Source organism: Triticum urartu, chromosome 6A, assembly GCF_056163025.1.
Source record: "Triticum urartu cultivar PI428250 chromosome 6A, HENAU_Tu73, whole genome shotgun sequence".
NCBI lineage: Eukaryota > Viridiplantae > Streptophyta > Magnoliopsida > Poales > Poaceae > Triticum > Triticum urartu.
The window spans coordinates 131,495,252-131,521,766 of NC_141878.1; positions in this window are offsets into that span (position 1 = coordinate 131,495,252).

Sequence of the window (26,515 nt, forward strand, 5' to 3'; positions counted from 1 at the left end):
GGAACTTGCTGCGGCGGAAAAAGCACGCAAAAATGGTATGGAGGGTTTCGGGATTTTTAGCATTTATAGGCAAAACAAACATCATACGGTGGTGCCAAGGCCCCCCACACGGCCTCCCCACGAGGGTGCCCCCTTGGCCGCTCCCGGCACTTTCTGGAACTTTTGTCTTCTAAAAAAATCTACAACAATCCCCATGGTATTTTGAGCTCCGTAACTATGAATTTTATGAAAATCAAAACATGCAGAAAATAGAAACTGTCTCTGGCACAAACTTAATTGGTTAGGTCAAAATAATAATAAGAATTGCTACAACAAGTATTCAAAAGTAGTGTTTTTATAGCATAAAACAATAAAAAATTATAGGTACGTTGAAACATTTCACACATCACCTCAAATAAATCTTTGGAACCATTGGTCCAAGTTATAGGGAATGCAATCATGCTTTGAACAATCTGAATAGAGCTGAGGGGAATCAACTAGCTTCCATGTTGGCTATCTCATATATAAATATGAGCACTACATGCACCAGCAACATTCATGGACCAGTTCCAGAGAAATCAATGCAAAGAAGAGAGAGCCCGAAAAATCAGAGTCCTCGCCGTATCCTACTCGGAACAGATCCACTGTCGCACATCGTAACCTCTGCGGAACCACACACCGTCCATGAGTCATCGCTGTCGACTCTCCTTTTGCCATGGTCAGAGAGAAAGGGGTGAGACTGTCCGCCGCCACTCACTTTTGAGTCAAGAGAGAGGAAGAGGGGAGAGAGTGCGCAGTACGAGAGGTGGAAAGGAGGCACATGCTTCATGTCCGTTGTCACCAATGCGAAAACTCAACCGCCATCTCCATGTTTGCCCCATTTGTGAGGTGATAGGGGTTTTGTTTTGTTTAAGGTGAAGGCTCTCTTTGTCCGTGGTATCCTGAATCGACATGTGAAGAAGAGTCTAAAGGCCACTACACGTTATTCCCAGATGGACAGCCCGCAACATAAGCAGCGCCCAACTGCTGACAACGTTGCCCCCACACCCCATACCCTCGCCGCACCACATAACTTTATTTCTTGGGAGCTTAGTAACTTATAAAATGATTTTTGTACCCATCAAGTGGAGCGTATACGGGGATGTGAATGAAGAATTCCTACCTGCATACTTGTAATCATACTAAATAAAGACCAGGAACTGTCCTATTTAGTGAATTTCTCACTTTCGCTGCCATTTCTTTGTGAATGTGTATGAATTGGATAAGAGCCTTCCCGATTGTTTTCTGAAAATTTCAGTAGCAATGAGGTCGATTTGATTATGATATGCACATGAAAGAAGCTTGTTATCATGTGCGCGACGCTGAGCAAACCTAAATTTTCTTGTGATTTGTTCAGGTGGAAATCTCTAGAACTGAAATAGAACTTCCATATGAAGGGATTTTTTTTTGGAAAAGGAGGCGTGCCCCCGGCCTTTGCATCTGAGCGATGCATGCAGCCATATTATTAAAAGTCTCAAAAAACAAATAGTATCCAAATATTACAGCTCGCAAAAGGAGCAGGATGACAAAGCAATAAAAGACCTCAAGATTACAACCAATGATGATAACAGGACTAGAGACCTAAACTCCTATCCTGTTAAGCGACCGCCATCCAAATCGGTTGAATATAACCCGTGCTACCATCTCCCATTGGTTGCACCCAGTAACCAGCGGCTCCCTGGATTCCATAGGAGTGAGTAAGGACCACGTACGGATCCATGCAGTAGCTCTGAAGATAACCTGCAAGAAGTTTAAAAATTATTGCCTGTTAAAGATCATATCGTTCCTGCAGTTCCATATAGCCCACAAAAAAGCACATATTCCAACTCGAATATGAGTCGCAGTATTGCGATCCACCCCATCTAACCACGTCCCAAACAACGATTCAATGTTAATTGGAGGGGCAATGTTGAAAGCTATATGAATAGTGCACCATAAAAGTTTAGCCAAAGGACAATCGATGAAAAGGTGTTGTATTGTTTCATTATTATCACAAAAACAACATCGTGAGCTGCCTACCCAATGTCATTTTAAGAGATTGTCTTTGGTGAGAATCACTTGTATATGTACGAACCACATGAAAATTTTGATACGCAAGGGGACCTTAACTTTCCAGATATGAATGGATCTCGGGAGGAGGCCAGAGTTAATTAGGTCCAAATAAAATGATTTGACCATGAATGAGCCATTCTTGGTCAGTGTCCAATGTAATGAATCCGATTGGTCGGCTAATTGTACATCCATCACTCTCCGTACCAGATGTATCCATGAATTTCATCTCTCCCCAACCAAAGATCGCCTAAACTGAATATTTAGAGGTACCGATTGTAATATCGTGCCAACGTAATCTTCCTTACGTTGGACAATATTATATAGACTTGGATATTGAATGGCTAAAGGCGTCTCCCCTAGCCATGTATCCTCCCAAAATCGTGTTGACATCCCATTGCCAATAACGAATTTGGTTCTACGAAAGAATAGGTCTTTAGTTCTCATTAGGCCTTTTCAGAAAGGCGAATCGGATGGCCTCGCGTTAACTTGTGCTAGAGTTTTGGACTGTAGATATTTGTTTCGTAAAATTTGTGCCCACATCCCGTCGTTCTCTACCGAAAGCCTGAAAAGCCATTTTCTCAAAAGACATTTATTCTTGATCTCCAGGTTCTCAATGCCGAGACCCCCCTGATCCTTAGGTCGACATAATATATCCCAGCGAGCTAAGCGGTATTTCTTCTTGGCCTCATCAGACTGCCAAAAGAATCGAGATCGGAAGAAGTCTAGTCTCCTTTGTACCCCTTTAGGTACCTCAAAAAGGAGAGCAGAAACATCGGCATACTTGTCAGGACAGAGTTAATGAGTACTAGTCGACCACCGTAGGACATTAACTTGCCTTTCCAACAACTTAGCTTCTTTTCAATTCGATCCTCGATGCACTTCCACTCCTTAATGGATAATTTCCGATGATGAATAGGTATGCCCATATAGCTAAAAGGCATTGACCCTAGTTCACAACCGAACAAATTATTGTAAGTATCTTGCTCATCTTTGGCCCTACCCAAGCAAAATAACTTACTTTTGTTAAAGTTTATTTTTAGTCCCGATAATTGCTCGAAGAGACATAAAACCAATTTCATATTCCGAGCTTTTGCAACATCATGCTCCATGAATATAATAGTGTCGTCTACGTATTGTAGAATCGATACTCCACCATCCACCAGATGGGGAACTAAACCATCTACTAGGCCATTCTCCTTAGCCCTGCGAATAAGCACGGTCAACATATCTGCCACTATATTAAACAAGAGCGGAGACATCGAATCCCCTTGCCTCAACCCTTTGCGCGTTTGAAAATAGTGGCCTATATCATCGTTAACCTTAATACCGACACTACCTTTTTGGAAAAGAGAATCCACTTGGCTCCTCCAAGCTTCAGAAAAATCTTTCATGCGCATAGCTTGCTGAAGAAACGTCCATTTCACTTTATCATAAGCCTTTTCGAAATCCACTTTAAAGATAACCCCATCTAGTTTCTTCGAATGGAGTCCATGGATCGTTTCATGTAGAACCACTACCCCTTCTAGGATTTGTCTACCAGGCATGAAGGCCGTCTGACTCTCTTGAACCACAGAATGGGCGATCTGCGCCATCCGATTTGTCCCCACCTTCGTGAATATCTTGAAACTCGCGTTTAAGAGACATATCGGCCTAAACTGCTCGATACAAATCGCCCCTTCTTTCTTTGGTAATAGAGTAATCGTACCAAAGTTTATATGGAACAGTTCTAGATGCCCATTAAACAAATCGTGGAACATAGGCATCAGGTCGTCTTTAATGATATGCCAACATTTCTTATAAAGCTCCGCAGGAAACCCTCTGGTCCCGGTGCTTTATTCGGTTTCATTTGTGTTATGGCATCCAGAACTTCCTTTTCAGTGAAAGGCGTAGTTAGGATCTCATTCTGTTCTGTCATGAGCTGAGGAATATTTCCAGTGTCAGACTCATTCATGGACACCGTGCTCTCTGCCGGTGGCCCGAATAATTGTTTATAGTAATTGGAGATATATAGTTTAAGGTTTTCATGTCCTACAATGGTTCCTTCATCCTGCTCGAGCTGAATTATTTTCTTCTTTCTATGTTTGCCATTTGCAATCATATGAAAGAATTGTGTATTATCGTCTCCATGAACAACCTTGAGAGTCTTAGCCCGCAATGCCCATTTGAGTTCCTCTTCTCTCATAAGGACTCGTAGGCTTTGCTCTGCTTCAGATTTCATGGCCTGTTCATTTACGTCTAGCAGTGTCCCCTCCGCTTTAATGTCCAGGGAATCAATTAATTGAAGGAGCCTTTCTTTCTCCTTTTTGTAAATGCCACTCTCGTTCCTTGCCCAACACCTAAGAAATTGTCTTAGATGACGGATCTTGTTCTGCCATATCTCCATGCTTGTTTGTCCAGCAATAGGCTTTGACCATTCACGTGCAATGATGGCCAAAAAGTTTTCTTTTTCAAACCAGCTTAGTTCGAAAGAGAACAAATTCTTATTACTGGTATGTGTTGCCTCTCCCGAGTCCATGAATAACGGTGTGTGGTCTGAGACTGCCCTCTGCATCGCATGAACCGACACCAATGGGTATTTCTGTTCCCATTCAATACTAGCCAGAACCTGATCCAACTTCTCATAAGTCGGAATAGGTAGCGAATTAGCCCAAGTGTATTGTCTTCCAGTAAGCTCAGTCTCCCTCAAATTGAGGCTTTCGATGATCATATTAAACATAAGGGACCATCGCCCATCGAAGTTATCGTTGTTCTTCTCATCTCGCCTCCGTATAATATTAAAATCTCCACCAACTAAGATGGGAAGATTTTCATCTCCACATATCCTGACTAAGTCAGCTAGGAAATCTGGTTTGAGTTCGGGTTGGGCTGCTCCATACACCGCGACAAGCGACCAACGGAAGCCATCTAACTTTGATCTCACGCGAAACTTAACCGCAAAATCTCCCCTGACCACATTTAGCACCTCAAGTGTTTCACATCTAACCCCTAGTAATATCCCACCGGATCTTCCTCTAGGGGGTAGACAGTGCCTGTCAAAATCAATTCCACCAGACAGAGTTCCGAGGAATTGTGAGGTAAAATTATCTCTACCGGTTTTGAGTAGTGCGATAAAATCGAGCTGCTGTTCTACCGATGTATCTGCAAGGAACCTTCTTTTAGCCAAGTCAGCTAGACCTCTGCTATTCCAAAAGATTCCTCTCATAGGTCGTCGTGAAATTTCTTTTTAAGTTTAATCCTAGTACTCCTCCGAACAGCCGAAGTCGGATAAATCTTCCTTCTCCAGGACCGTTTGGGTTTACCCTCTACATTTAATGTATCTACGTCAACAGGGTGACTGGGGATACAATCTGCCGCCGGCATAAGCTCTACACTGTCCTCAGTGTCCGAACCTAGTAAGTCCCCATCGACCTTCGAGGGTGGCATTAGATTATCACATAAATTTTGTATAGCCAAAATTCCTAATTGATTCACTTCATCATTATTCATGGGTACTGTCATAAGCTCTACACTGTCCTCAGTGTCCGAACCTAGTAAGTATGAGTGTACAGTTTTTTTTTAACGCGCCGTTTCGAGTCCATATGAAGGGATGATAAAAGAAACTTTCATATGAAGTCTGGAAGAACTGAAAGAGAAATAAAACATGAAGTATGTTAGAAGTGAAATTGTTCATAAGGCCACTGAAATGTGTGTGACTATTGTAAAATGCACTCGGAGGCGGGTATAGTTTACCCTGGCGGATATGGATAGGGGAAGAAATTTGCACCCGGCTACAGATACAGACGATACAGATAGCGATAATCAAAAGACATGGGTACTGTTTGGGCGAGTTCACCCGCAATGAGTGCCATCCTGGAAGCGGGGCGCACGTTTACCAATCTCCACACCTCTTGAGAGAAAGGACAATCCTTGTATAGGTGTTGGACCATCTCATTATCTGTAAGCACAGGCGGCGGAAAGGATTGTGTGGCCATCCTCGGGTCACAAGATTTTTACTTTGATCAACAGTTAGTCCAATTATACATTGATTTTTTTATTATCTAATACAAAATTGATATACGACTGAAAGTGCTCATGAAAAAGTTCATGTATCCGACATATTGCAGCGAAAAAGCTCTGATCAAAGATAAGTCTTGAAAGGCGTGTTATTTTATAATTTTTGACAGATTATTTTTTTCTCATACTATGGGCTCGAAACGGCGCGTTAAAAAAAAACTGTACACTCCTACTTCCTCCGTTCATAAATATAAGTTGTTTCAGATATTTCAATCAGACTAAAATAAGTGAGTAATTATGCTGAATGCGTCTATATATGTCAGAATCGAAAAAAAATAGAACGTCTTATAATAGTTAACGAAGGAAGTAGTATACATCAGCTTTAGCGTTATCCTTTCATTTGTCAACGTGCGCAAGTGGTAGTGCTCGTCCCAATTATATGCCACTAATGTCCCGGTGGCACTCCTCAAATAATTCTGTGTTTGCTAGTGAAGAGTGGGACATGACAAGCGCACAATCACATGTTCCTATGGGGCAACATACGACGACCAGTACAAGATAGAGGGAGATGAAAGCCAACAAAGACACAAGCATGATTGCTTAGGATGCGAAGCAGCCAATTCGGGGTAGGGAAAAGCTTCGTGTAATGCAAGATGTAAGAAAATGACTTTGATTGAGTCGCCATCAACATTGTGGCAAGTATGCAACTTTAAAAGGTATGAACGTCTTGAGCAACTCTCCAACTGTACCACCTTAGGGCATCTACAACTGGATTGCGCAAATTCGGCAAATTCGGCCTATCAAACGTCCGCCGATGTGCCCGGTCAGTGTCTGAGCGTGTCTGTTTCAACTCCTTATTTATCCGTCCACGCAGTCATGTCATTCATTTTTTTTCCTTATATGTCCGATCACATTCATGTGATTGGTGGAGGAGAGAGAAAAAGAAAAGAAAGAAAAAAAGATGCTCTATGATGGGTCAAATTGCAAAGAGAGCCTTGGCTCAGTGGTTGGGCATGCGGTTGTGCAGCCTAACGACCCGAGTTTAATTCCTAGAATTGACAAGCGATGCACAGGGTTTTTTCCACCTTTTATTGAGAATCAAGTTTGGTGTGTGATGAAACCACTCATCAAAAAATATCTTAATATTCATTTAAAAAACAAATTTGAGGACCATGTTTATCTTGATACTCATACTAAAAATGGCCGTATGCATCCCTAGTTGGTATAGAGGCCGGGGAAGTGAAATTCTCCCCCATTTTAAGGTGCCCCCCCTGCGATGTCCGCTCTCGGGCGACTCGGGGGGCAAAAACCTAGGCGCCGCCAGTCCCCCGTCTCCTCCTCCTCCGTCGCCGGGCTTTCCCGCGCGATGGTAGGCGGCGGGGGGGCTTCCCCGCGCACCCGCCTCGACTTCTGGAGGGCCCTCCACCCCACCCCGCATCGGGCGGCGCCGCCGCCCGCTTCCCCTACTCCCTGGTGGCCGTCGAGGCCGGCCCTCTGCGGCGGCTGCCGCCGGTGTTGTTGCCCCGCGTCTGGTCGCCGGGGACGGCTCTAGATCCGGCTGCCTCGGCCCTAGGGTCGGAGCCATACTCCGATCTGGCGGCTGGTGGGCTGGGGTTCGTCGGATCCGTCTGGATCTGGCCGGCGTGGCCTTGCCGCGTCCTGCCTGGCTTGGGTGTTCGCGGTGTGGTGCTTCCTGGTGGCAGCGGTGTAGGTCGCTCTCCATGTTTTGACGGGATGTGTGCGGTGGGTGGATGTCGGGGCGGCGGCCTTCGGCGGTGTGGACGGCATTGCCTCTTTGGCGGGCAACGGCCATCGGTGCTAGTGGTCCACGACTTCGGTTGTGCGGGCGGCGACGTTGTGACGCCCCCGATTTGACCGTACACTAATCATACACGCAAACGTGTACGATCAAGATCACGGACTCACGGGAAGATATCACAACACAACTCTACCAATAAAATATGTCATACAAGCATCATATTACAAGCCAGGGGCCTCGAGGACTCGAATACAAGAGCTCGATCATAGACGAGTCAGCGGAAGCAACAATATCTGAGTACAGACATAAGTTAAACAAGTTTGCCTTAAGAAGGCTAGCACAAACTGGGATACAGAGCGAAAGAGGCGCATGCCTCCTGCCTGGGATCCTCCTAAACTACTCCTAGTCGTCGTCAGCGGCCTGCACGTAGTAGTAGGCACCTCCAGTGTAGTAGGAGTCGTCGTCGATGGTGGCGTCTGGCTCCTGGACTCCATCGCCTGGTCGCAGCAATCGGGTATAGAAAGGGGGAAAGGGGGGAGCAAAGCAACCGTGGGTACTCATCCAAAGTACTCGCAAGCAAGGAGCTACACTACATATGTATGCATTGGTAGCAAATGGAAAAGGGTAGCATATGTGGACTAAACTGCAGAGTGCCGGAATAAGGGGGGATAGCTAGTCCTTTCGAAGACTACGCTTCTGGTAACCTTCATCTTGCAGAAGAAGAAGAGAGTAGATGGTAAGTTCACCAAGTATCTCCGCACAGCATAATCCTAACCGATGATCCTCCCCTCGTCGCCCTGTGAGAGAGAGACCACCAGTTGTATCTGGCACTTGGAAGGATGTGTTTTATTAAGTATCCGGTTTTAGTTTTCATAAGGTCAAGGTACAACTACAAGTCGTCCTGTTACTGAAGATCACGGCTATTCGAATAGATTAACTTCCCTGCAGGGGTGCACCACATTTCCCAACACGCTCGATCCCCTTTGGCCAGACACACTTTCCTGGGTCATACCCGGCCTCGGAAGATTAACACGTCGCAGCCCCACCTAGGCACAACAGAGAGGTCAGCACGCCGGTCTAACTCCTATGGCGCAGGGGTCTGGGCCCATCGCCCATTGCACACCTGCACGTTGTGAGGGCGGCCGGAGAGCAGACCTAGCAACCTCCATTACAAAGGAAGTTGCATCACGCGGTCCAACCCGGCGCGCGCCGCTCAATCGCTGACGTCACGAAGGCTTCGGCTGATACCACGACGTCGAGTGCCCATAATTGTTCCCCATAGTTGGTTAGTGCGTATAGGCCAGTAGCCAGACTCAGATCAAATACCTAGATCTCGTTAAGCGTGTTATTTTGAAGTAACCGCGAACGCCGACCAGGGCCAGGCCCACCTCTCACCTAGGTGGTGTCCGCCTGCCCTATCGCTTCACCTCAAAGTAACAGTCGGGGGCCATCGGGAACCTAGGCCCACCACTACCTGGGTGGAACCACCTGCCCCTTCATACCCCAACATCGGAATCACTTGCGGGTACTCAACGAGCCAACCCGACTTTAGTCACAACATGTATAGTATGTATGTATAGTATATACCCGTGATCATCACCTGACGTGATCACGGCCCGATAGTATAGCATGGCAGGCTGAAAAGAATGTAGGGCCACTTATGATAATCTAGCATCCTATACTAAGCATTTAGGATTACAGGTAAGGTATCAACAATTATATCAACAATGATAGGCTATGCATCATAATAGGATTAACGGAAAGCAGTAACATGCTACACTACTCTAATGCAAGCAGTATAGAGAAGAGTAGGTGATATCTGGTGATCAAGGGGGGGCTTGCCTGGTTGCTCTGGCAAGTAGGGGTCGTCAACAACGTAGTCGGACGGGGCACCAGCAGCGGCGTCAGTCTTGTAGTCTACCGGAGAGAAGAGGGGGGAGAAACAATGAATACAATGCAAACAGATGCATATCGATGCATGACATGACAAGTAACGGTGCTAGGTGTGCCCTCACGCAGCAGGAGGTGATACCGGCGAAGGGGGAAAACATCCGGGAAAGTATCCCCGGAGTTCCACGTTTTCGGACATATGAATAGGAGGGGTAAAGTTACGTGTTTGGTATGCTAGGGATGCGTGGCGTACGAACGGGCTGCATATCCGAACTCGTCTCGTCGTTTTGAGAAACTTTCATGTACAAAGCTTTTCCATCCGAGCTACGGTTTATTTTATATTGATTTTAAAAGATTTAAATCATTTTTAGCATTTATTTAATTATTTTAATTCAACATTATCCAAAACAGTGCATGCTGACATCAGCATGACGTCAGCAGTCAATAGGGTGTTGACTGGGTCAAACTGATGTGTGGGACCCACCTATCATACTCTGTTTAGTTTAATTAGGTTTTAGCTAATCTAATTACTGTTTAATTAAACTAACTAGTTAATTAGATTAATTAAACATGATTAATTAACTTAATTAATTAATTTAACTATTATTTATTTATTTTTATTTTACTTTTTTATCCTTCTTTTTTTCTAAAAAAACGTTCTGGGCTGGGGGCCGTTTGTCATAGGGCCAAAGGCCTTAACGGGCGTCGGGTCATGGGCGTCGGGCGGTGGTTGCGGGCACACAGGCAAGGGGAGGGCGCCTTGGGCGCAGCCGCAACGGGCGCCGCCCAGCGCCGGCGGCCACGGCACCAGCAGGCAGCCGGAGCGGCGCGGAGGCGGAGGGAGCCGGCGGGTAGAGCAGAGGCGAGGCCGCGGGTGTGCGGGCGGTCGCCGGAGAAGGACGGGAGGGCGTTGGGGCCGGAGTGGCTGGAGCGGGACAGCGGGCGCGGCAGCGGCCACGGCGTCGAACCAGGAAGGCGCGGGCCTCGCGTGAGGAGCGGCGCAAGGAGCAGAGCAGCGCGGTAGGCGGGATCCGAGGGCAAGCGGCGACAGCAGCAGAGCCGGGTGGAGAGCATGGCCAGCAGCGGCGCTGGGCGCGGGCGGTCTGCGCAGCGACAGGGTCGTGCGGCGTGGGGCTTACGAGGGACGGCGCCGACCAGAAGGCAGCGCGCGCGGTGGGTGGCGCGAGCGCGCGGCAAGAGGTGAAGAGGCCACACGGGCACGGCGATGCGTGCATGGTCCAGACGCGGGCACGCGCGCGAAGGCGTGGTCGTGGGCGCGACGGGGGCGTGGTGAGCGCGGGGCGAGGGAGAGAGGAGAGGCCGGGGCCTCACCGCGCGAGCGTAGGGACTATGGTAGCGGGTGTCGAGGAGGAGGACGGGGACGCGCGACGAGGTGGCGGTGATAACGGGCGACGACGTCAGGTCAGCGACGAGGCGTGGCTGCGTCTTCAGGCGAGCGTCGCACGAGGGAGAGGAGGGGGCGAGGAGACAACGGCGACGGCAGGCGACGACGACGATGAGGTCGAGGCGTCGGGCGCGGCAAGCACGGCGGGGGCGAGGTGGCGCTGGAGGAGGCAAGCGACGACGCAAGCGTGGCGTCGGGCGCCGCTCGATCACAATCCAAAATGGGGAGAGGGGGAGAGTGGGGATCATGTGTTAGCGGGGTTAGGGTTTCGGTGCCCCCTGGGGGGGGGGTTATTGGCCTGGGGCTGGGTCGACCTAGTGGCCTAGTTGCCAGTTGGGCTGGTCAGCCCAGTGGGGCGGGGGGGTGGCCCTTTTTTTGTTAGTTTGTTTCCTTTTACCTTTTCTTATTTTTCTCTTCTGTTTTCTTTTAGTTTTATATTTTTTTATTTGCTATAGTTTTATAAAATATAAATTTAGTTCCTAAATTAGTGTTACTGCTTATGCTAATGCCACAATAACTTGGGCTCCCAAATAAATTAGTTTAATATTTTATATATTATAAAAAGAATTTAATTTTTGGTTTTAGCTAATGATATAATTAGTTTAATTCATTTAAGCATTTTATAAAGACTTGGTTTCTCCACCAATATATCTTATGAATTAGTTGTCACAATAAGAACATTTTAGTTTTGACTTTTGAAAACTTTAGTTGTTTGACTTGTTTTTGAATTTGGATTTTGAATCGTTTTTGAACTATCGAGAGTTTATCAACAGTAACTGAGGTGACGTGGCATCATTAGCGGGGGATCACTGTAGCTTAATTATCCGGGCGTCACAATTCTCCTGCACAACAAGAAATCTCGTCCCGAGATTTAAGAGGTAGTGTAAGGGGGAAAGGTTTGGTATCGAATCTATCGGGTCTTCTCGGTCTTGCTTGCTCGTCTCAAAGAAGTTGATCCCTTATGTTGATGTATTTATTTCTCTGCTTCAGTTCATCATGATGAAGTCAGCCTCCTTCCTTCAGGAACTCCATCGTACTTACAAATAGGTAAGGGGCAGCTCGACACGGATAGAATGCTATAAGGGGTAATCGTCTGGGGTATCCCATGAATGAACAGATGAGAATCTCTCGAGTGGAACGAATGAAAGACATCGAGAGCAAAGTAAGAAGGTACAATAAGGAGTTCCAAGTGGATAGACAATCGTTCGATGTCTGAAGCAGAGTGAAAGGTGTTCAAAGCGTCGAAGAATGAATCTTGTATCTGATACCAAAATAGACCACTACGAAGGTGGCCCGTGACTTACATACGGAGCCAAGTGCGAGGAATATCTTTGGCAACATGGGTGTATAGGAGACTTAGGTTTCGATCCTGTGGAACGGTGGGTTATGGGCCCACCATGTGGGTTAAAAGTAGGAGGAGCGGTGTCATCTTGCACGATCATGTAAGCAAGGCATGTCAGAGGATTGTCTGTCGGTTATGTCAGCAGCAACATCCGTACCAAGGGCGAGGGACGAAGAGAACCATTTTCCTGCTCGTTGAACGAGGCGGACCAATAGGCAAAGTTCTCGTCCATCGACGGTTACCGGTAAGTCATCAACAGTAGAAACAGGGTCTCACTGACATAGTTGTACACCGAGGTGTTTCCATAAGCAGTGAATTATTACTGCTTAGATCATATAGATCACAAGAAACATTAACCCAACAAATGGAAAGGAAAATATGATTATCAGATTAAACAGAACAATGGAAAGGAAAATGTGTTTAAACACATATTTCAAGGGTATATCCTTCGGAAGGACAAGCAGAGCATGATATCCATGACAGGATATAATGTAGAAAACTCTTTAGGTAAGGGGAGAGAAATTTCATGACATTACCCATACAGCGGTGTTTGGATAATTTGAGCAGGAAACATCCAACATTGGGCTTCAAATGTTCTTGTTGAAAATCGGAGTACCACAGACATGCTTCGAGATAGCATTGACATGGTCACCAGGTAAAGATCAGACTTTGGATACACAAAGGATCCATCAGGAACAACTTGTAGAATAGGTCTTACAATTTCCTCATGGAAGAACAACTAACCTTGTGAAAAAGGAAACTATAACAATAGGTCCTCCGGTCAGGTGTGCTAGGCATGACATCACCTTACTCGGTCATGTAAAGAAGTTATAACTCCTGGAAATATGTTCCAACCATCATATCTGACCTAGATTCAGATCTGATTAGTGTCAGGATACCTCAGACTCTGGATGCCTGAGAAGGAGAGGTGCAACACAAATCGACGAGATGATCTTATAAGATTATCGGGAAATGAACTATAGAAGCAAGTTCCAAAACAAGAGTTCATCATTAAACCAAGAAGAGGATGAGGAGGTGGCTGATGGACTCAGCGACAATTCATCGAGATTTCCAAAAAGATAGATCTCCACAATTATGTGAACAAGGAGGTAACAACTGTCATATCAAATGATATAATGAGGTATGCTGGAGGAAAAACATACATAATTAATCATTTGATTGAAAGGTGCTCCCGAAATATGGGCTGGGTGGCACGATCAATGTTAGAATGGTGACTCGATAAGAAAATATCGGCCATTCACTTTGAAACAATAGGGTTGCTAGAGATATTAAATTCTCACAATAGAGTTCACTCAACACGGGGGCAAGAAAGAATGGTGATGGCGAGAAGCATCACTGCATCAAGAATTTCTTAAGAGGTGGTGAAATTCTCACGACATTCTTAACATAACAGATGGTAATACTTGACAATAGATCAAAGTAGAGGTTGGGCTGGTGTATTGACTTGCAAAAGACAAGTGCTTTAACTTGTCCGAGAAATGGGATCAAAGAGAAAATATGGTCGGAACCACGATTGCATAGAATCAATTCACAGATACCAAATGATATAATATCAACGAAATAGTTATTATTACCAGAAGCTTCTATGGTAGGATCTACATTGTGTCCATGGGCATAAACACAAAGTTCAAGGTCGACTCCCACTTCTTCAATGTATAACCTTCCATTCACCTCTCACTTTCGAAGAAGTTGTAGTGTTGAAATTTTATCTAGCAAAATACCAGAAGAGTATGACTTGTGAAAACTTTCGAGTTCACACATATTAAGGAAGGCATAGGTTCAAACCGTCAGGGTATCATGGAAACATATACCACAAGCTTCAATAGTAAATACCACCAGCTCAAAAACAGAGCATGGTTGAGAAAGCAGAGGATATAATTTACCAAAGGCTTTATATATCCGTGGAAAGGCTCACAAGGTTATTTGAATATGAAGGACATGGTCGGATACAATCCGACAAAGGGTCTGGTGGTCCACAAGGGGTCTGATGTGAGCATCGGTACTCAACCAGAGGAAGAAAGAATGCAAGGAGGTCAGATTATAGAAACAACTGACTAACTCAAAGCTCAATTGCAAAGGAATTATGAATTCCAAGACAAGGGATCATAAGCAATGTTCTGATTAAGGATGGATAAGTTGAATAGCCTTAGGGGTACAATCGAGGGCAATTTGATTGGTCGAGATCCAGCTCATGTGTAAAATGACATCTGAGCTGGAAGGATGACTTCTAGGATCTGATTGAGGATCGCGAGCATTCGCAACATATTGAATAAATGGACTCAAAATGATAGTGACAAAGGCTACCAATAAGATTACTATACTTATGGGATTAACCATAATGCAAGCAAGCAAGAATTTCAAGAGCAATAAGCTACTAAGGATTTTCGGAAGATCGAATAGTATTTTGAAAACCTTAGTGAAACACATAATCAACTGGGGATGGGCGGATACTTGATAAGTGCGAGAAAGTATTCGTAGGGGTCTTAAAGTTGCAAAGAACTGCAAGGGCAGTGGCACAAAATATTCTCAGAATAATAGACAGGATTTCAGGGTATCTTGTAATAACAAGATCAACAGGGGATGGTTGTATGAATGGCAAGTGTACGTCGCTATCCATAGGGGTCTACCGATGGAAGGGAATTGCAAAAGCGATGGCACGAAGTCGCAAGAGAACATAATAGGGTATCTTCGGAACCTTCTGGTGCAGCACGCAATCATCTGTAATAAGGGGCTCTCTGGAAGAAGTAGTTACGAGAACCTAGAGTCAGATTTAGTAAAATCATTTAACCTGAATAGAAGAGAGATCAGAGTCCCAGAGTATAGACGAGGAGTAAAAGATCCTAATACCACCCAAATGGCGGGTTTTAGTTTTCATAAGGTCAAGGTACAACTCCAAGTCGTCCTGTTACCGAAGATCACGGCTATTCGAATAGATTAACTTCCCTGCAGGGATGCACCACATTTCCCAACACGCTCGATCCCCTTTGGCCGGACACACTTTCCTGGGTCATACCCGGCCTCGGAATATCAACACGTCGCAGCCCCACCTAGGCACAACAGAGAGGTCAGCACGCCGGTCTAACTCCTATGGCGCAGGGGTCTGGGCCCATCGCCCATTGCACACCTGCACGTTGCGAGGGCGGCCGGAGAGCTGTAACGCCCCAAGACCGATGCGCCAGGTGTCTTCCAGTTATTCGTTGTTGTTTCCTTGTCATTTGTTTGCGTGCCATGCATTTCATATCATGTCATCATGTGCATCGCATTTGCATACGTGTTCGTCTCATGCATCCGAGCATTTTCCCCGTTGTCCGTTTCTCGATAGACTCCTATGTCCTCCGGCGCCCCCTTTTGCCTCTTTTCGTGAGTGCGTGTTAAACTTTCTCGAAATGGACCGAGATTTTCCAAGCGGCCTTGGTACGCCACCGGTAGACCGCCTATCAAGTTTCGTTCCATTTGGAGTTCGTTTGATACTCCAACGGTTAACCGGGGAACCGTAAAGGCCTCGTGTGTGTTGTAGCCCAACACCCCTCCAAAGTGGCCCAATGACCCATCCAAACCCCTCCATCCTCTCGGTCGTTCGATCATGATCGCGTGGCCGAAAACCGCACTCCATTTGGACTCTCCTAGCTCCCTCTACCTATATATTTGCACCTCCCCCCGAATTTTCGCGGATGAAACCCTAACTGTCTTCCTCCTCCGCGCGCCGGACATGTCCACTCCACCGCCGGACATGTCCGCCTCCGCCCCGGGCCAATCCTGTCGCGCCACGTCGACACGCCGCCGTCCCACCGCCCCGCGGCCCGCGGAGCCCATCCGGGGCCCGCGCGAGCCCGTCCGTGCCGCCGCCCGGCCCGCGCGCGCCCGCGCGCCTCCTCCACCGGCCGCCGCGCGTCGCCGGCCCCGCAACCGAGCCGCCTCCTCCCGCCGCGTGCGCCGCCACCCTTCGCCCGATCGCCGCCCGCGGATCCTCGCCGTGCGCCGCCCTGCACCGCAGCGCTCCGGTCGCCGCATCCTCCGCTGCCCGCTGCTTCGCCTTCGCAGCATCGCCGCCGACCACCGCCCGTCGACGCCTACCGCGCTTCGCCTCTGCCACCATGCCGCCCCGCTCCTCCGCGCGCGCCACCCGCGGCTCATCGGCCCCGTCGCCTCGTCCTCGCGCTGCCCTCTGCCGCCCCTCGCCGGAGTTTCACCTCGCCGGAACCGCCCGCGTCGCCGGAGTTCGCACCGGCTAGATCCGGCCCGGGTGGATCAGATCCACCGGGTGCCCGAACCAAACAACGCCGCGTCCCCGGATCTCTCCATCCCGGGACCTCCTCATCCAGTTTTCGCAGGGTAAAATTCTGCTAAGTCCCAGAAATCTTATGTTCTGATGCTCCCTTCATCATGCCATAACTTTGTGCTCGGTGGTCCGTTTTGTGCATATGAGATATCAAAATGTTCATATGGATGTGCTCTTCATTGTGTTCCATTGCATCATGCTTGTTTGAGGCCTTCTTGATGCCCAAATGTCCGATGCAAGAGTGCTATAAAATGTTAGTTCTTGATTCTTATCAGTTTATGAGCATTTGTCATTTTTGCCATGATTATTGTGTGCTGCATATGGGCATGAGCTCTACATGTGTTTTGGGCTATGCCATGCCATCTTTACAAGGGTGTATACCATGTATTTTTGTGATCAATGTGGTGACTAGCACAAGCATGCAAAGTAGCTCTCGTGATGTTGCTGATTTCAGGGACTTAGGATTTCACCAAGTCTGTCTGCTGTTATTTTTATGCCATGTTTTCATGTTGCTACAGTGAGATCCATACTTCTTTTGAGTATGTTCAGTAAGGATGATTTGGGAATATGGTTGTGCTCTATCCATCCATATCCCTGTTTGCATTTATGGAGTGCCCTAGCATGACTCAATCTTGCTCTACTTTTGCTATAAAATGTTCCTGGCAGATTGTTTACGTCTTAATCAATTTTGCCAAGGTTGTTGTAGTTGATCCATGCATGCTATGGGGTTGTTCTTGCCATGTATAACTTGTTGAACATGTCTTCTTGCTGGTAGTATGCTTAGCTTGTCATGCAATGCCTTGTGTTGAGTGCATCGAGCTCGCAAACATGCCTTCATAATTCTGTTTATGCCATCTCCAGTTTTCTGCTAAGTCTGAATCTGTTAACGAAACTTGCTATGTTTACATGGGTGCCATCATATCTTCTGATCCTTTTTGGCTTATGGTCAGTAAGGGACTTTTGTTACATGCTTTGAGTAGATTCATGCCATGCCTTGCTTTGCTATGTCCTGTTCCTGTAGCATGTTGTTATCTTGCTCTAAACATTGCTTCCTGATGTTAAATCCTGACATGTTTATTTTCACCAAGTATGTGATGCTGATATCTTTGCATTTTTCCCATGCTTGTTTGAACCTGCTCTTGTGTGATTTAGCCGTAGCTCAGTGTTCATCTTTTGTCAAGCATCTTGAGTAGATCACTGCCATGTGCTTTGTTGTTATGTTGGAGTGTAGTAGCTTAGTTTATTGTTGCATTCTAGATGGCATCGTGCTGTTAATCGCAGAAGTGTGCCATCATTGTTTTGCTTGCCATTTGCAAACCGTGCATCCGATTCTGGTGATCTTTATATCGATTTCGACCGAAATCAACTCATCTTTCCAGCGGCACTCTTGGTTTGCCAAGTTGAGGCCTGGTTCAATCTTTTCCTTCCGGAGCACGCATATGCATTGCATATCACATCCAGCATATCATGACATGTTTTGCATCATGTTGCTTGCGCATTGCACCGTAGTTGATTGTGGTTTCCTTTGCTTGTGTTCTTGCCTTGGGTAGAGCCGGGAGACGAGTACGTGATCGAGGAACCCATTGAGTACGCTTACGAGGATCAAGCTTACGTCAACTCGGAGGACTTTGCAGGCAAGATGACCATACCCTCGAAATCACTTCTATCTTCGCTTGCTAGTTGCTTGCTCTATTGCTATGATGCGATACCTACCACTTGATGTATCATGCCTCCCATATTTCCATGTCAAGCCTCTAACCCACTTTGTCCTAGCAAACCGTTGTTTGGCTATGTTACCGCTTTGCTCAGCCCCTCTTATAGCGTTGCTAGTTGCAGGTGAAGATTGGAGTTTGTTCCTTGTTGGAACATATTTATTGTTGGGATATCATTATTATATCTTGTTTACTTTAATGCATCTATATACTTGGTAAAGGGTGGAAGGCTCGGCCTTATGCCTGGTGTTTTGTTCCACTCTTGCCGCCCTAGTTTCCGTCATACCGGTGTTATGTTCCTTGATTTTGTGTTCCTTACGCGGTTGGGTTATAATGGGAACCCCTTGACAGTTCGCCTTGAATAAAACTCCTCCAGCAAGGCCCGACCTTGGTTTTACCATTTGCCACCTAAGCCTTTTTCCCTTGGGTTTCGCGGACTCAAGGGTCATCTTTATTCTAAACCCCTGGGCCAGTGCTCCTCTGAGTGTTGGTCCAAACTAGAGCACCGTGCAGTCCTGTCCCTTGGCAACTTGGGTTACGTTGGCTCCTGTACGCTTAGCTTATCTGGTGTGCCCTGAGAATGAGATATGTGCAGCTCCTATCGGGATTTGTCGGCACATCGGGTGGTCTTGCTGGTCTTGTTTTACCATTGCTGAAATGTCTTGTAACCGGGATTCCGAGTCTGATCAGGTCGTCCTGGGAGAAGGAATATCCTTCGTTGACCGTGAGAGCTTGTGATGGGCTAAGTTGGGACACCCCTGCAGGGTTTTGAACTTTCGAAAGCCATCCCCGCGGTTATGGGCAGACGGGAATTTGTTAATATCCGGTTGTAGAAAACTTGACACTTAACTTAATTAAAATGAATCAACCGCGTGTGCAGTCGTGATGGTCTCTTTCCGGCGGAGTCCAGGAAGTGAACACGGTTCTTGCGTTATGCTTGAACGTAAGTAGTTTCAGGATCACTTCTAGTTCACGACCGTGCTTTGCTTCTCTTCTCACTCTCATTTGCGTAAGTTAGCCACCATATATGCTTAGTGCTTGCTGCAGCTCCACCTCACTACCTTTTTCCTACCCATAAGCTTAAATAGTCTTGATCGCGAGGGTGTGAGATTGCTGAGTCCCCGTGACTCACAGATTACTTCCAAAACCAGTTGCATGTGTCGTTGATACCAGTGCAGATGACGCAGCTGAGCTCAAGTGGGAGCTCGATGAAGATCGTGTTCGTTGTGTTGTTTCGTTTCCTTTCGATCAGTAGTGCAGCCCAGTTGGGGCGATCGGGGATCTATTGCATTAGGGGTTGTCTTTCTTTATTTGGTTCCGTAGTCGGACCTTGATTGTATATGGATGATGTAATTCTATATTCATGTATTGTGTGAAGTGGCGATTGTAAGCCAACTCTTTATCCCTTTCTTTCAGTACATGGGATGTGTAAAGATTACCCCTCTTGCGACATGCCTACTATGCGGTTATGCCTCTAAGTCGTGCTCCGACACGTGGGAGATATAGCCGCATCGTGGGTGTTAAAAGAGCAGACCTAGCAACCTCCATTACAAAGGAAGTTGCGTCACGCGGTCCAACCCGGTGCGCGCCGCTCAGTCACTGACGTCACGAAGGCTTTGGCTGGTACCACGACGTCGAGTGCCCATAACTGTTCCCGCGTAGTTGGTTAGTGCGTATAGGCCAGTAGCCAGACTCAGATCACATACCCAGATCTCGTTAAGCATGTTATTTTGAAGTAACTGCGAATGCCGACCATGTCCAGGCCCACCTCTCATCTAGGTGGTCTCCGCCTGCCCTATCGCTCCGCCTCAAAGTAATAGTCGGGGGCCGTCGGGAACCTAGGTCCACCACTAATTGGGTGGAACCACCTGCCCCTTCAGCCCCCAACATCGGAATCACTTGCAGATACTCAACGAGCCGACCCGACTTTAGTCACAACATGTATAGTATGTATGTATAGTATATACCCGTGATCATCACCCGACGTGATCACGGCCCGATAGTATAGCATGGCAGACTGACAAGAATGTAGGGCCACTGATGATAATCTAGCATCCTATACTAAGCATTTAGGTTTGCAGGTAAGGTATCAACAGTTGTAGCAACAATGACAGGCTATGCATCAGAATAAGATTAACGGAAAGCAGTAACATGCTACACTACTCTAATGCAAGCAGTAGAGAGAAGAGTAGGCGATATCTGGTGATCAAGGGGGGGGGGCTTGCCTGGTTGCTCTGGCAAGTAGGGGTGGTCAACAACATAGTCGGACGGGGCACTAGCAGCGGCGTCAGTCTCGTAGTCTACCGGAGAGAAGAGGGGGAAGAAACAATGAATACAATGCAAACAAATGCATATCGATGCATGATATGACAAGTAACGGTGCTAGGTGTGCCCTAACGCAGCAGGAGGTGATACCGACGAAGGGGGAAAAACATCTGGGAAAGTATCCCCGGAGTTCCGCGTTTTCGGACAGATGAATCGGAGGGGCAAAGTTACGCGTTTGCTATAACCCAAAAGTATAGGGGATCGCAACAGTTTTTGAGGGTAAAGTATTCAACCCAAATTTATTGATTCGACACAAGGGGAGCCAAAGAATACTCTCAAGTATTAGCAGCTGAGTTGTCAATTCAACCACACCTGGAAACTTAGTATCTGCAGCAAAGTATTTAGTAGCAAAGTAATATGATAGTAGTAGTAACGGTAACAAAAGGTAATGGTAGCAAAAGTAATGTTTTTGGTATTTTGTAGTGATGATAGCAATAACAACGGGAAAGTAAATAAGCGAAGAACAATGTATCGAAAGCTCGTAGGCAATGGATCGGTGATAGAGAATTATGCCGGATGTGGTTCATCATGTAATAGTCATAACCTAGGGTGACACAGAACTAGCTCCAGTTCATTGATATAATGTAGGCATGTATTTCGAACATAGTCATACGTGCTTATGGAAAAGAACTTGCATGACATCTTTTGTCCTACCCTCCCGTGGCAGCGGGGTCCTTACGGAAACTAAGGGATATTAAGGCCTCCTTTTAATAGAGTACCGGAACAAAGCATTAACACATAGTGAATACATGAACTCCTCAAACTACGGTCATCACCGGTAAGTATCCCGATTATTGTCACTTCGGGGTTAATGGATCATAAACACATAATAGGTGACTGTAGACTTGCAAGATGGGATCAAGAACACTCATATATTGATGAAAACATAATAGGTTCAGATCTGAAATCATGGCACTTGGTCCCTAGTGACAAGCATTAAGCATAGCAAAGTCATAGCAACATCAGTCTCAGAACATAGTGGATACTAGGGATCAAACCCTAACAAAACTAACTCGATTACATGATAGATCCCATCCAACCCATCACCGTCCAGCAAGCCTACGATGGAATTACTCACGCACGGCGGTGAGCATCATGAAATTGGTGATGGAGGATGGTTGATGATGACGATGGCGACGGATTCCCCTCTCTGGAGCCCCGAACGGACTCCAGATCAGCCCTCCCAAGAGGTTTTAGTGCTTGGCAGCGGCTCCGTATCGTAAAACACGATGCATTCTTCTCTTTTATTTTTTTCTCCCCGAAACACAATATATAGAGTTGGAGTTGGAGTCGGAGAGGCACCAGGGGGCCCACGAGGTAGGGGGCGCGCCCCCACCCTCGTGGACAGGTGGCGGGCCCCTTGGCCTTCATCTTTTGCGGGTATTTTTTATATTTTCAAAAAAGTTGCTCCATGAAGTTTCAGGTCATTTCGAGAACGTTTGTTTTTGCACATAAATAACACCATGGTAATTCTGCTGAAAACAGCATCAGTCCGGGTTAGTTCCATTCAAATCATGCAAGTTAGAGTCCAAAACAAGGGCAAAAGTGTTTGGAAAAGTAGATACGACGGAGACGTATCAACTCCCCCAAGCTTAAACCTTTGCTTGGCCTCAAGCAATTCAGTTGACAAACTGAAAGTGATAAAGAAAAACTTTTACAAACTCTGTTTGCTCTTGTTGTTGTAAATATGTAAAGCCAGCATTCAAGTTTTCAGCAAAGATTATAAGTAACCACATTCGCAATAACGCTTAGGTCTCAAGTTTACTCATATCAATGGCATAATCAACTAGCGAGCAATAATAATAAATCTCGGATGACAACACTTTCTGAAAACAATCATAATATGATATAACAAGGTGGTATCTCGCTAGCCCTTTCTGAGACCACAAAACATAAATACAGAGCACCTTTAAAGACCAAGGACTGACTAGACATTGTAATTCATGGTAAAAGAGATCTAGTCAAGTCGTACTCAATGTAAATTAACAGTAACAAATGCAAATGACAGCGGTGCTCTGCAACTGGTGCTTTTTAATAAGAGGATGATGACTCAGCATAAAAGTAAATAGATAGGCCCTTCGCAGAGGGAAGCAGGGATTTGTAGAGGTGCCAGAGCTCGGTTTTGAAACAGAGGTGAATAATATTTTGAGCGGTATACTTTCATTGTCAACATAACAACCAAGAGATGGCGATATCTTCCATTCTACACACATTATAGGCAGTTCCCAAACAGAATGGTGAAGTTTATACTCCCCCTTCCACCAACAAGCATCAATCCATGGCTTGCTCGAAACAACGAGTGCCTCCAGCTAACAAGAGTCCCAGGGGGAGTTTTGTTTGCAATTATTTTTATTTAGTTTGCATAAAGCATGGGACTGGGCTTCCCGGTGACCAGCCATTTATCTCGTCAGTGAGGAGCGGAGTCCACTCCTCTTGAGAATAACCCGCCTAACATGGAAGATACAGACAACCCTAGTTGATACATGAGTTATTCGAGCATACAAAATAGGATATTTATTTGAAGGTTTAGAGTTTGGCACATACAAATTTACTTAGAACGGCAGGTAGATACCGTATATAGGTAGGTATAGTGGACTCATGTGGAATAACTTTGGGGTTTAAGAGATTGGATGCACAAGCAGTATTCCCGCTTAGTACATGTGAAGGCTAGCAAAAGACTGGGAAGCGACCAGCTAGAGAGCGACAACACTCATGAACATGCATTAAAATTAATCAACACCGAATGCAAGCATGAGTAGGATATAATCCGCCATGAACATAAATATCGTGAAGGCTATGTTGATTTTGTTTCAACTACATGCGTGAACATGCGCCAAGTCAAGTCACTTAAATCATTCAGAGGAGGATACCACCCTATCATACCACATCATAACCATTTCAATAGCATGTTGGCACGCAAGGTAAACCATTATAACTCATAGCTAATCAAGCATGGCACAAGGAACTATGATCTCTAGTTGTCATTGCAAACATGTTTATTCATAATAGGCCGAATCAGGAATGATAAACTAATCATATTTACAAAAACAAAAAGAGGTCGAGTTCATACCAGCTTTTCTCATCTCAGTCAGTCCATCATATATCGTCATAATTGCCTTTCACTTGCACGACCGAACGATGAGAATAATAATAATAATAGTGCACATGCACTGGACTAAGCTGGAATCCGCAAGCATTCAATAAACAGGAGAAGACAAGGCAATATGGGCTCTTTTGTCAGATCAACAATAATGCATATAAGAGCCACTTCAACAATTTAATCATGTTCTTCTCCTATCGACCCCCAAAGAAAAGAAAAAAAATAAAACTATTTACACGGGAGAGCTCCCAACAAGTAAAAGAAGAACAAGAAATATTTTTGGGTTTTCTTTTTAATTACTACTACGAGCATGAAAATTAAAACTAGCTAAAAGCTACAACTAATTTTTTTGTTTTTCTTAAGGTTTATTAAACACACAAGAAGAAAGCATAAAAAGGAAAATAAACTAGCATGGATGATACAATGAAGAAGTATGAGCACCGACATCTAGCAATGAGTGTGTGAACATAAATGTAATGTCGGTGAGAAATACGTACTCCCCCAAGCTTAGGCTTTTGGCCTAAGTTGGTCTATGGCCATGGCTGGCCTGACGGATATCCATAATAGTAGCTGGGGTCATACTGCGATGCAGCGGCTATCGCCTGCTGAGCTGCAGCGTGGCGATGAGCGGCCTCCGCTCTCCTCTCGTACTCATCTGCCTCCTCTCTGGTAATAGTAGATCTTCCTTTTGCCTGATGATCAAATAAGGCAGGAGCAGGGAGAGTAATATGGACAACACGGCATCTGTCAAAGATTAGTCGGTACTGGAGAGGTGATTCATTCCTCTCGACAAACTGGTGGTGAACCATAGCATTAAAGTCTAGGTAAGCAGGAGGTAATTCAATATCATCTTCGCGTATGGCTATACCAAGAAAATTAGCTATGCGGGTTGCATAAATTCCTCCAAAGAAATCTCCATTAAATCTATTAAGATGCAACCTACGTGCAACAATGGCTCCCAAATTATAAGATTTATCTCCTAACACAGCACTCCTTAGAATACTGAGGATCCCTTATACTACCCCATTGTGGAAGTTTGCAAGCAGTGGTAAAATCTTCTAAGTCCATAGTATAAGAATTTTCATAGAGATCAAACAGGACAGTTGGAGAATTACATCAAGATGAAAATTCAAACCTCCTCACAAACATACTAGTGAGATTGTGATACTGGCTGCACTTCTCTTCCTCGAAGCTCACAAGATCAGCGTTACACAAATATGCGTTGAATTCTTCCTTAATTCCTGCTCGATCCATAAAGTTTTCAGAAGGCCATTCACAAGGACGCACTGGAGCGTCTCTTGGTGGCTCTTCATCAGCATTGCGCATTGCAAGCCTGGGTCCTTGCTTCCTTGAGAAACCACCTTGGAACATTTTCCTAAGCATTTTTCTTCCTCTGAAAAATTCTGAAATTTTTTAGTAACTTCAAAATAAAAGTGAACCAAACTCAATAATATTGATAGCAACTACTCCTACAAGTGCCTAGGGCCTATATCATGCATCAAAACTACTTTTGACCATATAAATTTGACATGCAAGCTCAAGAACCGGGTCACCTAAGCAGCAAAAATTTGCAATGAATAAAGCACTAGAACAAAAACTAATTGGACCAATGGAGGAGTCACATACCAAATAACAATCTCCCCAAGCAGTTTTGTGAGAGGTGCTTTGAGCAAGGAGATCGAAAATGGCAGCAAAATGAGCTTGGACTCGGGTTTGAGCTGGATATTCGTGTTTGGGGGAGGAAGAAGGAGTGTGTGGGTGAAAGGATAAGTGGAGGAGGGCCATCGTGGGCCCATGAGGCAGGGGGCGCGCCCTCCACCCTCGTGGGCAGGTGGTTGACCCCCCTGCTGTGTTCTGAGTGCCAAATATTCTAGAAAAAATCATATTTAAATTTCAGGGCATTTGGAGAACTTTTATTTTTGGGGTATTTTTATATTGCACGGATAATCAGATAACAGAAAGAAAAATATTTATTTTTATTTATTTAATATAAATAACAGAAAGTAGAAGTGGGGTACAGAAGGTTGTGCTTTCTAGTTTCATCCATCTCATGCTCATCAAAAGGAATCCACTAACAAGGTTGATCAAGTCTTGTTAAAGAACTCATTCCGAATAACATGGAACCGGAGAAATTTTGAATAACACTATGTTACCTCAACGGGGATATGCACATCCCCAATAATAAGAATATCATATTTCTTCTTGACAGTAGGAAGAGGAAATTCAAAACCTCCAAATATAATCGATGGAATCTTTCCAATATAGTTGATACTGTGGACTTGAGGTTGTTTCCTCGGAAAGTGTAACGTATGCTCATTACCATTAACATGAAAAGTGACATTGCCTTTAGTGCAATCAATAACAGCCCCTGCAGTATTCAAAAAGGGTCTTCCAAGAATAATAGACATATTATCGTCCTCGGGAATATCAAGAATAACAAAGTCCGTTAAAATAGTAACGTTTGCAACTACAACAGGCACATCCTCACAAATACCGACAAGTATAGCAGTTGATTTATCAGCCATTTGCAAAGATATTTCAGTAGGTGTCAACTTATTCAAATCAAGTCTACGTTATAAAGAGAGAGGCATAACACTAACACCGGCTCCAAGATCACAT